Here is a 17,117-nt window from a genome sequence, read left to right on the forward strand (position 1 = left end):
GGCCGGCCGTCTTTAACGCTGGGCAAAAGGACCAGGAAGCAGTGAAGGCTTTGTACTAACCTCTTTCTGGTCCTCGGATGTCGGCTATGCAAGGCTGCGCACAGGCATGAGGGCTAAGACGCTCTTTGACGTCACACTGTGCGCAGCCTTCAAAGCAGAGCCGAAAGCAGGATCATCGCGCAGGAGGAGAGGAGTGGCGGCGTCCAGGAGCAGGAGAGGGTAAGTGTTTTTTTATTTTATATTTTATGAGGCTGATGGAGAGGCACTGACTGGGGGCTGATGGAGAGGGACTGGGGGCTGATGGAGAGGCACTGGGGCCGCTGGTGAGAGGCACTGGGGGCTGATGGAGAGGCATTGGGGGCTGGTGAAAGGCAGTGGGGGCTGATGGAGAGGCACTGGGGACTGGTGAGAGGCACTGGGGACTGGTGAGAGGCACTGGGGGCTGATGGAGAGGCACTGGGGGCTGATGGAGAGGCACTGGGGGTTGATGGAGAGGCACTGGGGGCTGATGGAGAGGCACTGGGGGCTGGTGAGAGGCACTGGGGGCTGATGGAGAGGAACGAGGCTGGTGAGAGGCACTGGGGGCTGATGGAGAGGCACTGGGGGCTGATGGAGAGGAACTGGAAGCTGGTGAGAGACACTGGGGGCTGATTAAGAGGCACTGGGGTCTGATGGAGAGGCACTGGAGGCTGGTGAGAGGCCCTGGGGGCTGATGGAGAGGCATTGGGGGCTGGTGAGAGGCATTGGGGGCTGGTGAGAGGCAGTGGGGGCTGATGGAGAGGCACTGGGGACTGGTGAGAGGCACTGGGGACTGGTGAGAGGCACTGGGGGCTGATGGAGAGGCACTGGGGGCTGATGGAGAGGCACTGGGGGCTGGTGAGAGGCACTGGGGCTGATGGAGAGGAACGAGGCTGGTGAGAGGCACTGGGGGCTGATGGAGAGGCACTGGGGGCTGATGGAGAGGAACTGGAGGCTGGTGAGAGACACTGGGGGCTGATTAAGAGGCACTGGGGTCTGATGGAGAGGCACTGGAGGCTGGTGAGAGGCACTGGGGCCTGATGGAGAGGCACTGGAGGCTGGTGAGAGGCACTGGGGGCTGATGGAGAGGCACTGGGGGCTGGTGAGAGGCACTGGGGGCTGGTGAGAGGCACTGGGGCTGATGGAGAGGCACTGGGGCTGATGGAGAGGCACTGGGGGCTGATGGAGAGGCACTGGGGGCTGGTGAGAGGCACTGGGGGCTGGTGGAGAGGCATGGGGCTCTTATTTGAGGTCTGATTGGGGGTCATTCATATTGGAGTCTGAGCTGAGGTCTGATCTGGGGTCTTATTGGGGTCTTATTACCATTGGGGATCTTATTGGGGCTGTTAGCTGAGGTCTGATTAACATTGGGGGTCTGATTAGTGGTCTGACCTGAGGTGTAATCAATTTTTATTTTTTTCCGAAGCAGCTTGGAGAAAAAAGGCCTGACAGTCTCCCAAACTCGTTCTGCCCGGCCAAGCGAGCCAGCACCCCTGAGGCCAAGCCAGTCAGCACCCCTGAGGCCAAGCCTGCCAGCACCCCTGAGGCCAAGCCTGCCAGCACCCCTGAGGCCAAGCCAGCCAGCACCCCTGAGGGCAAGCCAGCCAGCACCCCTGAGGGCAAGCGAGCCAGCACCCCTGAGGGCAAGCGAGCCAGCACCCCTGAGGCCAAGCCAGCCAGCACTCCTGAGGCCAAGCCAGCCAGCACCCCTGAGGCCAAGCCAGCCAGCACCCCTGAGGCCAAGCCAGCCAGCACCCCTGAGGGCAAGCCAGCCAGCACCCCTGAGGGCAAGCCAGCCAGCACCCCTGAGGGCAAGCCAGCCAGCACCCCTGAGGGCAAGCCAGCCAGCACTCCTGAGGCCAAGCCTGTCAGCACCCCTGAGGCCAAGCCTGTCAGCACCCCTGAATCTTCAGAACTGTAAGTAAATTATATATAAGTGGAGCTTATAATATGAAAGAGACGAATTACGCCTGAACAGACATATAGTGCAAATTCCAGTTTTTGTTTACGTTTTGTTTTGATCACAATGTGTACATTTGGCTCAGTCCTTAAGGGGTTAAAAACACAGTCACTAAAGGGGGGCAAACAGAATCACAAACCATATGTAATTAAGGACACAACTTCTGGAATAAAAGGGAATAATGAAGGAATATTTACATCATGTGTCCTTAAGGGGTTAAAATAACTGATTATATATATATACATATATACACACACACACAAGAAAACCACCAGCAGCACCATCCAAGAAAAAAAAGGAGGAGAAAAGGGTGCAGAGCCCAAGTATGGCAATAGGTGCTTACCCACTTATGTAGGACAAAAATTGGACTGCACTCCGGAAGACTTTCCAAAAAGTCAATGAACTTTATTCACCCATAAAGTGGCACAGAGCGACGTTTCGGCTCATGTATGAAAGAAGCCAAGTTACCTATTCAGCTTATCAGTACAGCAGAGAGAGAGAGAGAGAAAGAAAGCAGAGTTATTGAAGAAGCCTGCCGGTTTAATGCTAAAGCCTGCTGGAACCAAGACAAAGCCTGAAACTGTTTGGAGAAACATTTATTCAAGTAAAGCTGCTGTTCAACTACATACAAGGTCTGGACTCAAGTTATTCTATTATCCCTCAATTATTCCCCCTATTTATTGCTTCGGAGCCAAAGCCTGGGCTCCAGCGGTATCCAGGTAGGAGCACCTTGACATACAAAGACATTCTAGACCGCACTAAACCCACTCGGCAGTTACTACACCTGGGCCGCGTTATAGAGGGCCCTAGGGGGAGGCGCCCGTTGCAATTCCTTTATATAAAGGCTGTGAATATCTCTCCAAGTTTCTCTGTATTCGGAGAGCTGGTGTACAGGGAAATGGATATAGACGTAACCTGATATTATTTACACTCAGTGTTTACATCCTGCAGCCTCCGGCTCTCCACACACAGCACCTAACACCACCCAGTACATGTAATCAGCAGCGGACTGAATGTAACCCCACCCAGTCCCTGGTCCTCCAATTTCCCATCAGGATCCCTACAGGAGAAGTAATGTAATGTATGTACACAGTGACTGTATCGGCAGAATAGTGAATGCAGCTCTGGAGTATAATACAGGATGTAACTCAGGATCAGTACAGGAGAAGTAATGTAATGTATGTACACAGTGACTGTATCGGCAGAATAGTGAGTGCAGCTCTGGAGTATAATACAGGATGTAACTCAGGATCAGTACAGGATAAGTAATGTAATGTATGTACACAGTGACTCCACCAGCAGAATAGTGAGTGCAGCTCTGGAGTATAATACAGGATGTAACTCAGGATCAGTACAGGATACGAAATGTAATGTATGTACACAATGGCTCCACCAGCAGAATAGTGAGTGCAGCTCTGGAGTATAATACAGGATGTAACTCAGGATCAGTACAGGATAAGTAATGTAATGTATGTACACTGTGACTCCACCGGCAGAATAGTGAGTGCAGCTCTGGAGTATAATGCAGGATGTAACTCAGGATCAGTACAGGATAAGTAATGTATGTACACAGTGACTCCACCAGCAGAATAGTGAGTGCAGCTCTGGAGTATAATGCAGGATGTAACTCAGGATCAGTACAGGATAAGTAATGTGATGTATGTACACAGTGACTCCACCAGTAGAATAGTGAGTGCAGCTCTGGAGTATAATACAGGATGTAACTCAGGATCAGTACAGGATAAGTAATGTGATGTATGTACACAGTGACTCCACCAGCAGAATAGTGAGTGCAGCTCTGGAGTATAATACAGGATGTAACTCAGGATCAGTACAGGATAAGTAATGTGATGTATGTACACAGTGACTCCACCAGCAGAATAGTGAGTGCAGCTCTGGAGTATAATGCAGGATGTAACTCAGGATCAGTACAGGATAAGTAATGTATGTACACAGTGATTGCAGCTCTGGAATATGATACAAGATGTAACTCAAGATCAGTACAGGGGAGGTAATGTAATGTATGTACACAGTGACTGCACCAGCAGAATAGTGAGTGCAGCTCTGGAGTATAATATAGGATGTAAGTGAGGATCAGTACAGGATAAGTAATGTATGTACACAGTGACTCCATCAGCAGAATAGTGAGTGCAGCTCTGGCGTATAACACAAGATGTAACATAGGATAAGTACGGTAATGTATGTACACAGTGACTCCACCAGCGGAATAGGGAGTGCAGCTCTGGAGTATAATGCAGGATGTAACTCAGGATCAGTACAGGATAAGTAATGGTATATATGGATTGTAGGTGATTGTATATATACAGACGTGGACAAAATTGTTGGTACCCTTTGGTCAATGAAAGAAAAAGTCACAATGGTCACAGAAATAACTTTAATCTGACAAAAGTAATAATAAATTAAAATTCTATAAATGTTAACCAATGAAAGTCAGACATTGTTTTTCAACCATGCTTCAACAGAATTATGTAAAAAAATAAACTCATGAAACAGGCATGGACAAAAATGATGGTACCCCTAGAAAACACAGAACATAATGTGACCAAAGGGACATGTTAATTCAAGGTGTGTCCACTAATTAGCATCACAGGTGTCTACAACCTTGTAATCAGCCATTGGGCCTATATATATGGCTCCAGGTAATCACTGTGTTGTTTGGTGATATGGTGTGTACCACACTCGACATGGACCAGAGGAAGCAAAGGAAAGAGCTGTCTCAAGAGATCAGAAAGAAAATTATAGACAAGCATGTTAAAGGTAAAGGCTATAAGACCATCTCCAAGCAACTAGATGTTCCTGTGAGTACAGTTGCACATATTATTCATAAGTTTAAGATCCATGGGACTGTAGCCAACCTCCCTGGACGTGGCCGCAGGAGGAAAATTGATGACAAATCTAAGAGACGGATAATCCGAATGGTAACAAAAGAGCCTAGAAAGACTTCTAAAGAGATTCAAGGTGAACTTCATGCTCAAGGAACATCAGTGTCAGATCGCACCATCCGTCGTTGTTTGAGCCAAAGTGGACTACATGGGAGACGACCAAGGAGGACACCATTGTTGAAAACGAATCATAAAAAAGCAAGACTGGAATATGCCAAACTACATGTTGACAAGCCACAAAGCTTCTGGGAGAATGTCCTGTGGACAGATGAGACAAAAATCGAAGTTTTTGCCAAGGCACATCAGCTGTATGTTCACAGACGAAAAAATGAAGCATATCAAGAAAAGAACACTGTCCCTACTGTGAAACATGGAGGAGGCTCTGTTATGTTCTGGGGCTGCTTTGCTGCGTCTGGCACAGGGTGTCTTGAATCTGTGCAGGGTACAATGAAATCTCAAGACTATCAAGGAATTCTAGAGAGAAATGTACTAGCCAGTGTCAGAAAGCTTGGTCTCAGTCGCAGGTCATGGGTCTTGCAACAGGACAATGACCCAAAACACACCGCTAAAAACACCCAAGAATGGCTAAGAGGAAAAAATTGGACTATTCTAAAGTGGCCTTCTATGAGCCCTGACCTCAATCCTATTGAGCATCTTTGGAAGGAGCTGAAACATGCAGTCTGGAAAAGGCACCCTTCAAACCGGACACAACTGGAGCAGTTTGCTCATGAGGAGTGGGCCAAAATACCTGCTGAGAGGTGCAGATGTCTCATTGACAGTTACAGGAAGCGTTTGATTGCAGTGATTGCCTCAAAAGGTTGCGCAACAAAATATTAAGTTAGGGGTACCATCATTTTTGTCCATGCCTGTTTCATGAGTTTATTTTTTTACATAATTCTGTTGAAGCATGGTTGAAAAACAATGTCTGACTTTCATTGGTTAACATTTATAGAATTTTAATTTATTATTACTTTTGTCAGATTAAAGTTATTTCTGTGACCATTGTGACTTTTTCTTTCATTGACCAAAGGGTACCAACAATTTTGTCCACGTCTGTATATATATATATATATATATATATATATATATATATATATATAAAGAGATACTAGAATATTGAAAAAAGAGATAATAGATAGATATAAGATAGATAGATAGATAGATAGGAGATAGATAGATAGATAGATATGAGATAGATAGATAGATAATAGATAGATAGATAGATAGATAGATAGATAGATAGATATGAGATAGATGGAAGATAGATAGGAGATAGATAGATATTAGATAGGAGATAGATAGATAGATAGATATTAGATAGATGATAGATAATAGATATGAGATAGATATGAGCTCTCACACAGTGTGAAGACTTTTGCACTGAATCCTTGGCAGGGGACCCTGTTTCCTGCCTCATTTCCCTCTGTTTGCTCCTCTTCTGTCACTGATTTGCATTGTGTCCTCAGCAGCAGAACATTGACTTGTCCTGGGTCCTGCAGGAAGTCACAGGGATTGTCCTAGGAGGGTGTATGGAAATCCGAGGTGCTGGGCATCCACTCCCAGACACTGCCAGGATGGCAGCCGTGGCAGGGAAATGCCCCTGAGGTCAGTGCAGAGGAGATGCCACCCTTGTGCCATGCCTGCATGCATCCAGAGCTGCATGGTTTTAGAGCCTGACTTCACCCAGCAGATATTCAGAAACTCTGGAGAGGTCCTGGATGTGCAGGGGAGCCAATCAGAGGAGGGCTGGAGGAGTAGTCACACCCAGGGAGCCTATAAATCCATTCCCCCTGCTTCTTGTCTTGGCAAATATTCCCTTTCATGTGCAGAGTGCAGCACATCTGCCCTCCAGCTTGTGAGTGCATTGTGCAGGTAGAGCCTCCAGCCCAGGACCCTGCAGGATTAGGAGGCTTCTTCTTCTTCCTCTTCTTCTTCTTCAAACTGGAAGGAGTTTGCATTGCAGAAGTCATCCATCTCTACACATTCCACTTGGATCTTACCCTGGAGAAAGTCTTGCTTTGCACCAGTCTAGAGTCCTTGTGGTGCCCAGGCTCAGCTGTTTGGCCCCCTCTGTGGTTGTCCCTGGCCCAGCTGCTGTTACAGGAGCCCCCATGTCTTCATTTGACTCCCCACAGTTGTTGATGGTGTGTGATCCTTGGATTCCTCAGCAGGATTGTAGCATCCAGAGCTGCACTCTGCAGAACTGCTGCTGTCTCTTCTCCTGCTGATCACTGGAGGGAAGGAGGACACAGCAGCTGCTTCATTTCAGGGACAGGTCTGCTGAGCCTCAGCCCACCTGCCCAGCCTTGTGATTTGGTCTTTGCTCTCCCCCAGGACAAGTTGTCAGGATCCCTGGACTCCCAGCAGGTCACTCATCCTCAGGAGGTTGGATTCATGTCCATCTTAGGGCTAGAGAGGCCAGACAAACGGTAGGTGTCTTACCTATACACCCAGCCACCAAACTAACATGCAACAATGTATTCATAACTAAGGCGCAACAATGTATCACAATACCACAAGCCGCCATGTATCAAAAACTTCTCTAAAACACTGAGTGAATCTAGAATGGGAGCCAAGCACATGACATTGTAGCATGTTCTAACTTGTCACAATGTATCAGTTAACGCACACGTAAGGGCAGTAATAAATTGATCAAGTATCAACCTGTAGCAACCGTAACACATAACAATGTATCACATGGAATAAGCTCTAACAGGACACCGCGCTTCAAATAGGAACAAGTAACAGCTATAGCATGTAACAAAGTATCAGATATGAACATATAACAACCCTAATGTGTAAGAATGTAACTAATACTGACCTATAACTAACCTAATGTGCAACAATGTAACTAATACTGTCATATAATAACCCTGTTGCTAAAATACAACATCCTTAAAATGTAGTAATGTATCACATCCTCTTGTAAGAAGCCTCAAATACTCAGCCAGATGTAAAAACCCTAGCATGTAACAATGTATACTAACATATAACAGCCCTAGCATGTAACAATGTATACTAACATATAACAGCCCTAGCATGTAACAATGTATACTAACATATAACAGCCCTAACATGTAACAATGTATACTAACATATAACAACCCTAACATGTAACAATGTATACTAACATATAACAACCCTAGCATGTAACAATGTATACTAACATATAACAGCCCTAGCATGTAACAATGTATACTAACATATAACAGCCCTAGCATGTAACAATGTATACTAACATATAACAGCCCTAGCATGTAACAATGTATACTAACATATAACAGCCCTAGCATGTAACACTGTATACTAACATATAACAGCCCTAGCATGTAACACTGTATACTAACATATAACAGCCCTAGCATGTAACAATGTATACTAACATATAACAGCCCTAGCATGTAACAATGTATACTAACATATAACAGCCCTAACATGTAACAATGTATACTAACATATAACAGCCCTAGCATGTTACACTGTATACTAACATATAACAACCCTAGCATGTAACAATGTATACTAACATATAACAGCCCTAGCATGTAACACTGTATACTAACATATAACAGCCCTAACATGTAACAATGTATACTAACATATAACAACCCTAACATGTAACAATGTATACTAACATATAACAACCCTAGCATGTAACAATGTATACTAACATATAACAGCCCTAGCATGTAACAATGTATACTAACATATAACAGCCCTAGCATGTAACAATGTATACTAACATATAACAGCCCTAGCATGTAACAATGTATACTAACATATAACAGCCCTAGCATGTAACACTGTATACTAACATATAACAGCCCTAGCATGTAACACTGTATACTAACATATAACAGCCCTAGCATGTAACACTGTATACTAACATATAACAGCCCTAGCATGTAACACTGTATACTAACATATAACAGCCCTAGCATGTAACAATGTATACTAACATATAACAGCCCTAGCATGTAACAATGTATACTAACATATAACAGCCCTAGCATGTAACAATGTATACTAACATATACAGCCCTAGCATGTAACAATGTATACTAACATATAACAGCCCTAGCATGTAACATGTATACTAACATATAACAGCCCTAGCATGTAACACTGTATACTAACATATAACAGCCCTAGCATGTAACAATGTATACTAACATATACAGCCCTAGCATGTAACAATGTATACTAACATATAACATCCCTAGCATGTAACAATGTATACTAACATATAACAGCCCTAGCATGTAACAATGTATACTAACATATAACAGCCCTAGCATTAACAATGTATACTAACATATAACAGCCCTAGCATGTAACAATGTATACTAACATATAACAGCCCTAGCAGTAACAATGTATACTAACTATAACAGCCCTAGCATGTAACAATGTATACTAACATATAACAGCCCTAGCATGTAACACTGTATACTAACATATAACAGCCCTAGCATGTAACACTGTATACTAACATATAACAGCCCTAGCATGTAACAATGTATACTAACATATAACAGCCCTAGCATGTAACACTGTATACTACATATAACAGCCCTAGCATGTAACACTGTATACTAACATATAACAGCCCTAGCATGTAACAATGTATACTAACATATAACAGCCCTAGCATGTAACACTGTATACTAACATATAACAGCCCTAGCATGTAACAATGTATACTAACATATAACAGCCCTAGCATGTAACAATGTATACTAACATATAACAACCCTAACATGTAACAATGTATACTAACATATAACAGCCCTAGCATGTAACACTGTATACTAACATATAACAGCCCTAGCATGTAACAATGTATACTAACATATAACAGCCCTAGCATGTAACAATGTATACTAACATATAACAGCCCTAGCATGTAACAATGTATACTAACATATAACAGCCCTAGCATGTAACAATGTATACTAACATATAACAGCCCTAGCATGTAACAATGTATACTAACATATAACAGCCCTAGCATGTAACACTGTATACTAACATATAACAGCCCTAGCATGTAACAATGTATACTAACATATAACAACCCTAGCATGTAACAATGTATACTAACATATAACAGCCCTAGCATGTAACACTGTACCAACTGCTAACATTTCGTGACCCCAATGCCTAATAGTACATCACATACTTATATGTCAGAAGCCTAGGATGAAACACTGTATCAATATTCATATGTAAAAACCCTAACGTAACAATGTATCAAGCACTCGCATTTTAGAAGCCCGAGGCTGCTTTCACACTGAAAGTTCCCAGCACATACATCAAACGTATCCATAGGCGGAGGCCAAGGGGGGTGTCCTTACAGCCTCCGCTAGTCCGTTATATGACGTACGGAATAGCGCAGCACCTTACACGATTCCACACGATGGTCTCCAGTAAAATAACGTATACCGCACAGTGTAACTGAGGACGGTGTATACTTATATGTGCAGTGTGAAAGTCATCTGAGGGGCTGACCATCTTTAGTACACTGCGGCCTCCATCCTTTAGAGTCCAGCAGAAAAAAGTGCAGGTTAAATCGTTTTTTTTTTGCTTATGACGGACGCCACTGTATGGAGGAGGCGGAGGAGGCGTCCGTTTATTGTATAAGTCATGTGTTTACATTACACCTGGGACAAAAATGTGATGTGAACGCAGCCTTACATGTACACTGTATGCGGTCAAGCCCAATGTGAAACTATATCCGGTACTCACCCCTAAAATGTAACAATGTATCACAAACCTAACCGCCGAATATGTAGAATGCATCAGTTCACGAGCCTCGTGTGAAACATTGTATCAAGTGCAAAATGCAAAACAAACAATGCAAAGGGGTTTTCACACTTCAGTTATAGGGTCAGTTATCTCCATCAGTTAGGGCTCATTCACATGAACATATTTTTTTTTGTTCTTGTCCATTCCGTGTGCAGAACCGTTCACTTCAATGGGGGCCGCGAAAAAAATGGAAATGACTCTGTGTGCGTTCCGTGTCCGTATGTCCCAAAAAAATAGAACATGTCCTATGATTGTCCGCATTACGGGACAAGGAAAGGACTGTTCTATTAGGGGCCGGCCGTGCCGTTCTGCAAAATGCGGGCTGCACGCGGCCAGTATCCGTGTTTTGCGGATCTGCAATTTGTGGACCGCGAAACAGCAACGGTCGTGTGCGTTAGCCGTTATTGTGAGCCAAAATCAGTAGGGAAGCCTCAGAGATAAGGTATAAGGGAAAGATCTGCACCTGTTCCGTGTTTTTGATCCGCACCTTTTGGCTCACAATAACTGATGGAAATAACTGAAGTGTGAACAAGGCCTGAGAGTAATAAAGCCAGGAGCAGCAGTAATGTGGAATAGATGGAAATCCCATATTCTGAAGGAAGATAAAATGTCAGGATCCAGATCAGTCCGCATCGACAACCTGTGGCTAGACTAGAAGTCCCCAGCAGGAAAGCCCTTGTAGCAGATTGCTGCTTTTACATGGGACTGCAAAGGAACTTATCTTGATGAAATGAATGACAAATGTAACATCTAGTGGATATAACGTCAGCAATCACATTATCTTGATTTGCTCAGGTTTTGTACTGATACCTGTACAGTAGTAAAATTCTATATCCTCCTGCCTTACTGACATTGCAGTGTAGTGTGTGTGTGTAGCTGCAGTCCTATGTAAAACCTCAGAGATGTGCTATATGACAACTTCTGCTCTGCTACATGTGCACCTGTGTACAGGTAAGGACATGTTAAGGTCCTCTGCTCAGGATCCACTCCATTAGGGCTCATGCATACCAACGTATTTTGTTTCCGCGTCCGTCCGGTTTTATTACGGCCCGTATGCGGAATCATTCTCTTCAACGGGGCCACAAAAAAACGTGTGCATTCCGTTTCCGCATTACGGACAAGGATAGGACTGTTCTATTATTCCGCAATTCATATTTTTTGCCGACCGCAAAATACATACAGTCGTGTGCATGAGTCCTAAGGGTCTATTTAAATTTACGTTCTTTTTGTGGCGTTTTGTTTTTTTGCCACCATTTTTATATTTGCTGCAAAAACTGCAGCAAAAGTGACGCAATTTTTGTACAATTATGAACGAGATCTGCAAATAAATACAATTAAAACGGACTCATGTAAATACACCCCAAACAAGGGCTGCAGCAATCTGCTCCGGATCAGTTGATGCCTGTTGATTCTAATGAAAATTGCAACAATGGGTGGTTTAGCCACGGGTCCCCCCGGTGATGACTGCTGATCAGGGGGAATCCACACAGCAATAACCCCCGGCCAGAAATCCAGACTGAAGAATTCCTCACCATCTACTAAAAGAATTGATCAGTGTAGTAATCATAGGGATTGTTCTCTCCTGCCCTCTTGTGGCCAGATTATGGAAGTACACTTATCAAATGACACACTGGACCATTAATATCCAGGAAAATACTATAGATTTTTTAGCACTTTGAGAAAATTCAACTATATAATATCTCGAGCTGCATAATACAGGCTAGCAAAGTGTCCCCCTCCAGACCCCATTAATCTAAAAGTCCCAAATAATAGACTATTCTGCATGAATAAGATGCTGTTAATGCACTACTGTTCACAATTAACAGACGTAGCAGTGCTGAAAGATACACGCCTCTCCAGTCTAAAACTATAGGTACATGATGCGGCCGATCTACATAGATGATGCAAGCCCTTGGTGCCAGAGGGGCTATCTGCCCCGTAGAATAGCAGCACATTAAGGGTTAAGCTCACATGTGGCAGACCGCCCCGTAGAATAGCAGCACATTAAGGGTTAAGCTCACATGTGGCAGACCGCCCCGTAGAATAGCAGCACAATAAGGGTTAAGTTCAGATTTATTGCAGACATTTCTGTGACTGTCCCATACATTTAAATGTGCAGAAATCTGCGCACCTGCTGCAGAAATAGCCCTATTCGCGTCTATAGAAAATCCATTTTTGTAACAAATTTGCTATGTGTGAACATAGCCCAAAGAGTCGGTCTGGTGGTTAGAGGGTCAGTCTGGGTAAAGATTCGGTGCCTGGCTAAAAAATATGTGCTGGTGATCAGATGATCGACACCGATCTGATAGCTAAAACTGAAAGCACTTTTTCCTATAGCGGCCACTACAGGAACAATGTGGTACTGCGTGGCGCCCATTTATATGGATAGGAAACCATGTAATAGATGGAACTTTGCGGCAGAGAGGGGTCAAAAGCAGAGAAGTGGTTCTCCTTATGAAAAGTCCTTTAAGTTCTAGGTCAGGGATCAGCAACTTTCGGCACTCCAGCTGCGGTGAAACTACCACTCCCAGCATGCTCCATTCAATTCTATGGGAGTTACAAGAACAGCCAAGCATGTGTGCATGCAGGGTGTTGTAGTTTCACCACAGCTGGAGTGCTGAAGGCTGCTGATCCCTGTCCTAGGTCAATAAAGGGGTCTTCCGAGATTTTGATATTGGATGGTCATCATCAGTATTGGATCGGCAGGGGTCCGATTCCCGGCACCCCCGCCCATCTGCCATTTAAAGAGGATGTGGCTCTCTGGCGTGCGCTGCGGCCTCTTTCTGGGCCAGTGATGTCACGCTCATCAGTCACATGGTCAAGTGAATGGGACTGAGCTGCAATACCAAAAACAGCCACTATACAATGTACGGCGCTGTGCTTGGTGAGCTGTAAAAAAAGGCCATTCGCTGAACTCTATGGACCCTCCCTACAATGCACAGAGGGGCTCTCTCTCTGCTTTGGTTAGTTCAGGGGGACCCCCTTGGAATGCAGTCTTTTGTCTTTATCCAGTCAGACACATGTCACCCAGCTTTACCAGGAACTGCTGAACAGAATTTTTTAAAAACTTGACTCCAGGATGAATATATTGATACAGTTTGACACCGTGCGTTTCAGCCTCTCGGTTGTAACCTCCCATACCAATGTATACGTTTCTTACCGCCAAACCGTGCAACGCAAAGCTGGGAGGGGGCAGCACAAGTGGCTTTCATTAAAGTATAGTGTTTCAAAACACAAAAATACCCCCCCCCCCCCGCTCCCCCCCGAGCGCGCACATGTGGTTCTCTTTTTTTCTCAATAAACAGACCCAGATTTGTGGACGAGGCAAGAATATCAGAAGCGTCAGAATCCACGCCATAGAATCAGATATACGTGCCGCAGGTCGTGCAGATGAAGCAGAGCTGATCTTGTCGCTGAACTCTTTAGGGTTGCACGGCATTGGGATAAGTCTCCGGCAGTCCCATGTAAAACCTCAGATAATACATCATGGACGATGTATCGATAACGTCACACAATGTATCGGCTTATGTGACAATGTATCGACATGGTGCTTATGGGATGATACATTTGCCTTGCAGACCCCTCCGCTTCTCCCTTCATTCACATCAATATTTGCCCCCAAAATTACGCGGGCCATTCATAAATTTAACGCTTTTTACAACTCCTCCTGCACCTTTTTCATACTCCACGTTTTTAGAGAACTCCGACACATTCTGCTTAGCAAATCTTCCCATTGAGGTGCATTGAGTGACTAACTCAGCTCTGCTACACCTGACCAACACAGCGTTGCTACATCTGTATAATATATCAATAGAAAACCTAGGCCAGACTTTCCTGACCTAGATTAGAGTCACATAAGTCCATTCCTTTTCCTTTGCCCCCCTCCCCCTGCATGATGATAAAACTACTATACAAAGGTCCTATAATTAAAGGGGTTGTACAGGTTTAGAAAAAAAAAAGATGGCTGCTGTCCATGGGTTGTGTCTGGTATTGCCGTGCAGCTCCACTGAAGTGTATAGATTCCTAGAAGATGTAGCTCCGTAACAGATGACAAACTCAGCTCTGCTACATCTGTATGTGCAGGTTTGGTGTATCAGGACTACTAGCATTCATGCTGCTTGGTGTAAAGTGACAGGTGCAGAGAAATCATCTTATATGGTAAGAGGTTTTCATGTCTGCTCAGGGTTAAAGGGGTATTCCGGTTATGTGGATAGGGGAGAACTATTAGATGGGTGGGGGTCCTACCACTGGGACCACTAGTGCCATGTGCTCGACCTAACGGTCCATTCATTTTGGGGGTCCCTGTTCTCTCAACAGTAGGTAGGACCCCCACCAATATAATAGTTATATACCCCCTATCCAGAATACCCCTTTAATGCTTTCGGTGACATGACATATGTGGCACAAACAGATTTAAAGGGGTTTGCCCATCTGGACATTGTAAGAATGGCACAAGGTAGGTGGGGGAAGGGTAGAGTAGTCCTTGGCCCCCTCCAGTCACCAGACACCCCCCATAGCTACACCCCTGCCTCTATGTGCCCATCAGACCACCACCAATAGAAGGGGGTAAAAATCGGAGCCGGGGGGGCTTTGTGTGGTGCGTTGGCCAGCACCAGTAGGGAGCTCCATCCTGGCACTGGAGGCCCCCTCCCTTCTGTACACATCCACGATCCATAGGGGGCGCTATACCTTCCAGATGAGCAGTTGCACCCCCTGCACAATAGTCAATGCCCAATTGTTTTCCAGCATGGCTAGAATTGAGACTGGAGAAGGGGAAGTAAGACTTGAGGGTTGTGGATGGAGGGCACGGGGGTTATTTGCTCGGGGGGGTCTTGGTTTTGTGCTCATTTGTCTGCGCTGTGTCCCCCCTGTCACCCGTCTGTTTGATCACTGCTACATGTCAGTGACGGTGACAACGGATCATTAGCTGTAATCTGGGGGCCGCCCTGAGCTCCACTAGTCGTTCGTCTTAATCCAGTAACCGCGGGGGTCCTGTCCGTCAGTCTGTCCCCGACGGCTTGAAGGGATGGTTCAGTCTTCTGCAAAAAAAAAAAAAACGTAAGCGACGACTAATTGAAAGTTCACAACTTTATGTTTCAGTTCCTTGCCATTTTCAAAAACTCTGCTTGCTTTCAGTGAATGGAAGCCTGATGTGTTTGCTACAGTGTATCAGTCAAGAAAGCAGTAGCAGCACAACTCTCTCTTTTTATTAGTCCCGGCTGGATGGAACAGATTTCAGTGGGTGCCATGCCAAATGCAGCGACATGAAAGGTCTTGTTGGCGGCTCCCCATGGCAGTTACATTTGGTCCAGGGGTGCATATGACAAAACTCCCTACAAAAAGCTCAATATCAGGAGGGCACCTGGCTGTGAAGACCTCTTTAAGTTTTACTGAAGTTTGTACAACCCCTTTAAGACATGGCACAAAACATGATTGCCTTCTCGTGAAAGCAGCGCCACACCTGTCCATGGGTTGTGTCCGGCATAGAAACGGTAGTGGAGCTGCAATATCGCACGCAGCCTGTAGACAGGTGTGGCGCTGTTTTGGAAGATAGCTGAAAAAATCTTTCTTTAAGATGGGGTGTGAAATGCCAGAATTGGGGGAAGGGAATATCTAGTCATTTATAAGATATAATGATTGGTCGGTCCAGGCGTCATAGGCCGTGGCGCTGCTCGTGTGTCAGGTCCCGTACGTTTTTCCCAGCCACACGCTTAAAAATAGTAGCAGCAAAATTAATCTTGCTCATTTGTCCGGGGCTGGGAAGGTATAGGGCTTGTTTAAACAGTCCGCGCGGCGCTGGGTAATGTCTCCGCGTGTGACAGGTTCTGCTGAGATTAACTCTACATCTCCAGTTACAAACCACAGGCAGAAGGATCTGCAATCCCAGCAAGATGGGTGAAATGGTAAGACGTGAAACCTGTCCTCCCCGCTACATTGAGGCTAATCCTGAAAAAAAAACAACGCAGGGTATATCGCCAAATGCACGATAGTTTCCTCCATACAACACATGAAGATGTAGCAGAGCCAAGATTGTCATGAGCACAACTGGTATCTGCTGGCGAGCCAAACGCAGTGCATGTAGAATTACAGAGCTACATCACAATATCAGCACTGCTACATCTGCCGTAGTGTATGCGTATAGCCATAGATACATAGGGCGGATCCATTTTCAATCGCCAACCAACAGAAGACAAAAATTCAAGAAGTTCTCATTCCTGTTAGTAATATGGTTGTCGATGGCGCCTATATTGCAGGAGGATGGTTCATAAGAGGCGAGAAAGGAGATAGTTACGTTAAATTGGAGAAACCGAGCTTAAATAGAGGCGAGACATCTATTGTCTGCCACTTACAAAGCTGTTCTAACACCTCTCCCCAGGCAGTTTAATCACACCTGATTCAGTTATACCAATGCAATCATCTTACCTCTA

The 17,117-nt window shown here is 44.9% G+C and overlaps 1 protein-coding gene across 1 annotated transcript in view; it reads left to right on the forward strand.

Moving 5' to 3' along the window:
- The first annotated feature begins 6,722 nt into the window (after window positions 1–6,722).
- The window catches only part of GDNF (glial cell derived neurotrophic factor), a 35,793-nt gene continuing 25,398 nt past the window's right edge, over window positions 6,723–17,117 (forward strand). Inside the window, exon 1 of the mRNA XM_044294651.1 lies at window positions 6,723–7,310. The gene's annotated coding sequence lies outside the window, so the exon portion shown is untranslated. The remainder of the gene's footprint in view (window positions 7,311–17,117) is intronic.

The sequence above is a fragment of the Bufo gargarizans genome, chromosome 5 (assembly GCF_014858855.1).
Source record: "Bufo gargarizans isolate SCDJY-AF-19 chromosome 5, ASM1485885v1, whole genome shotgun sequence".
In the NCBI taxonomy this organism is placed as follows: Eukaryota; Metazoa; Chordata; class Amphibia; order Anura; family Bufonidae; genus Bufo; species Bufo gargarizans.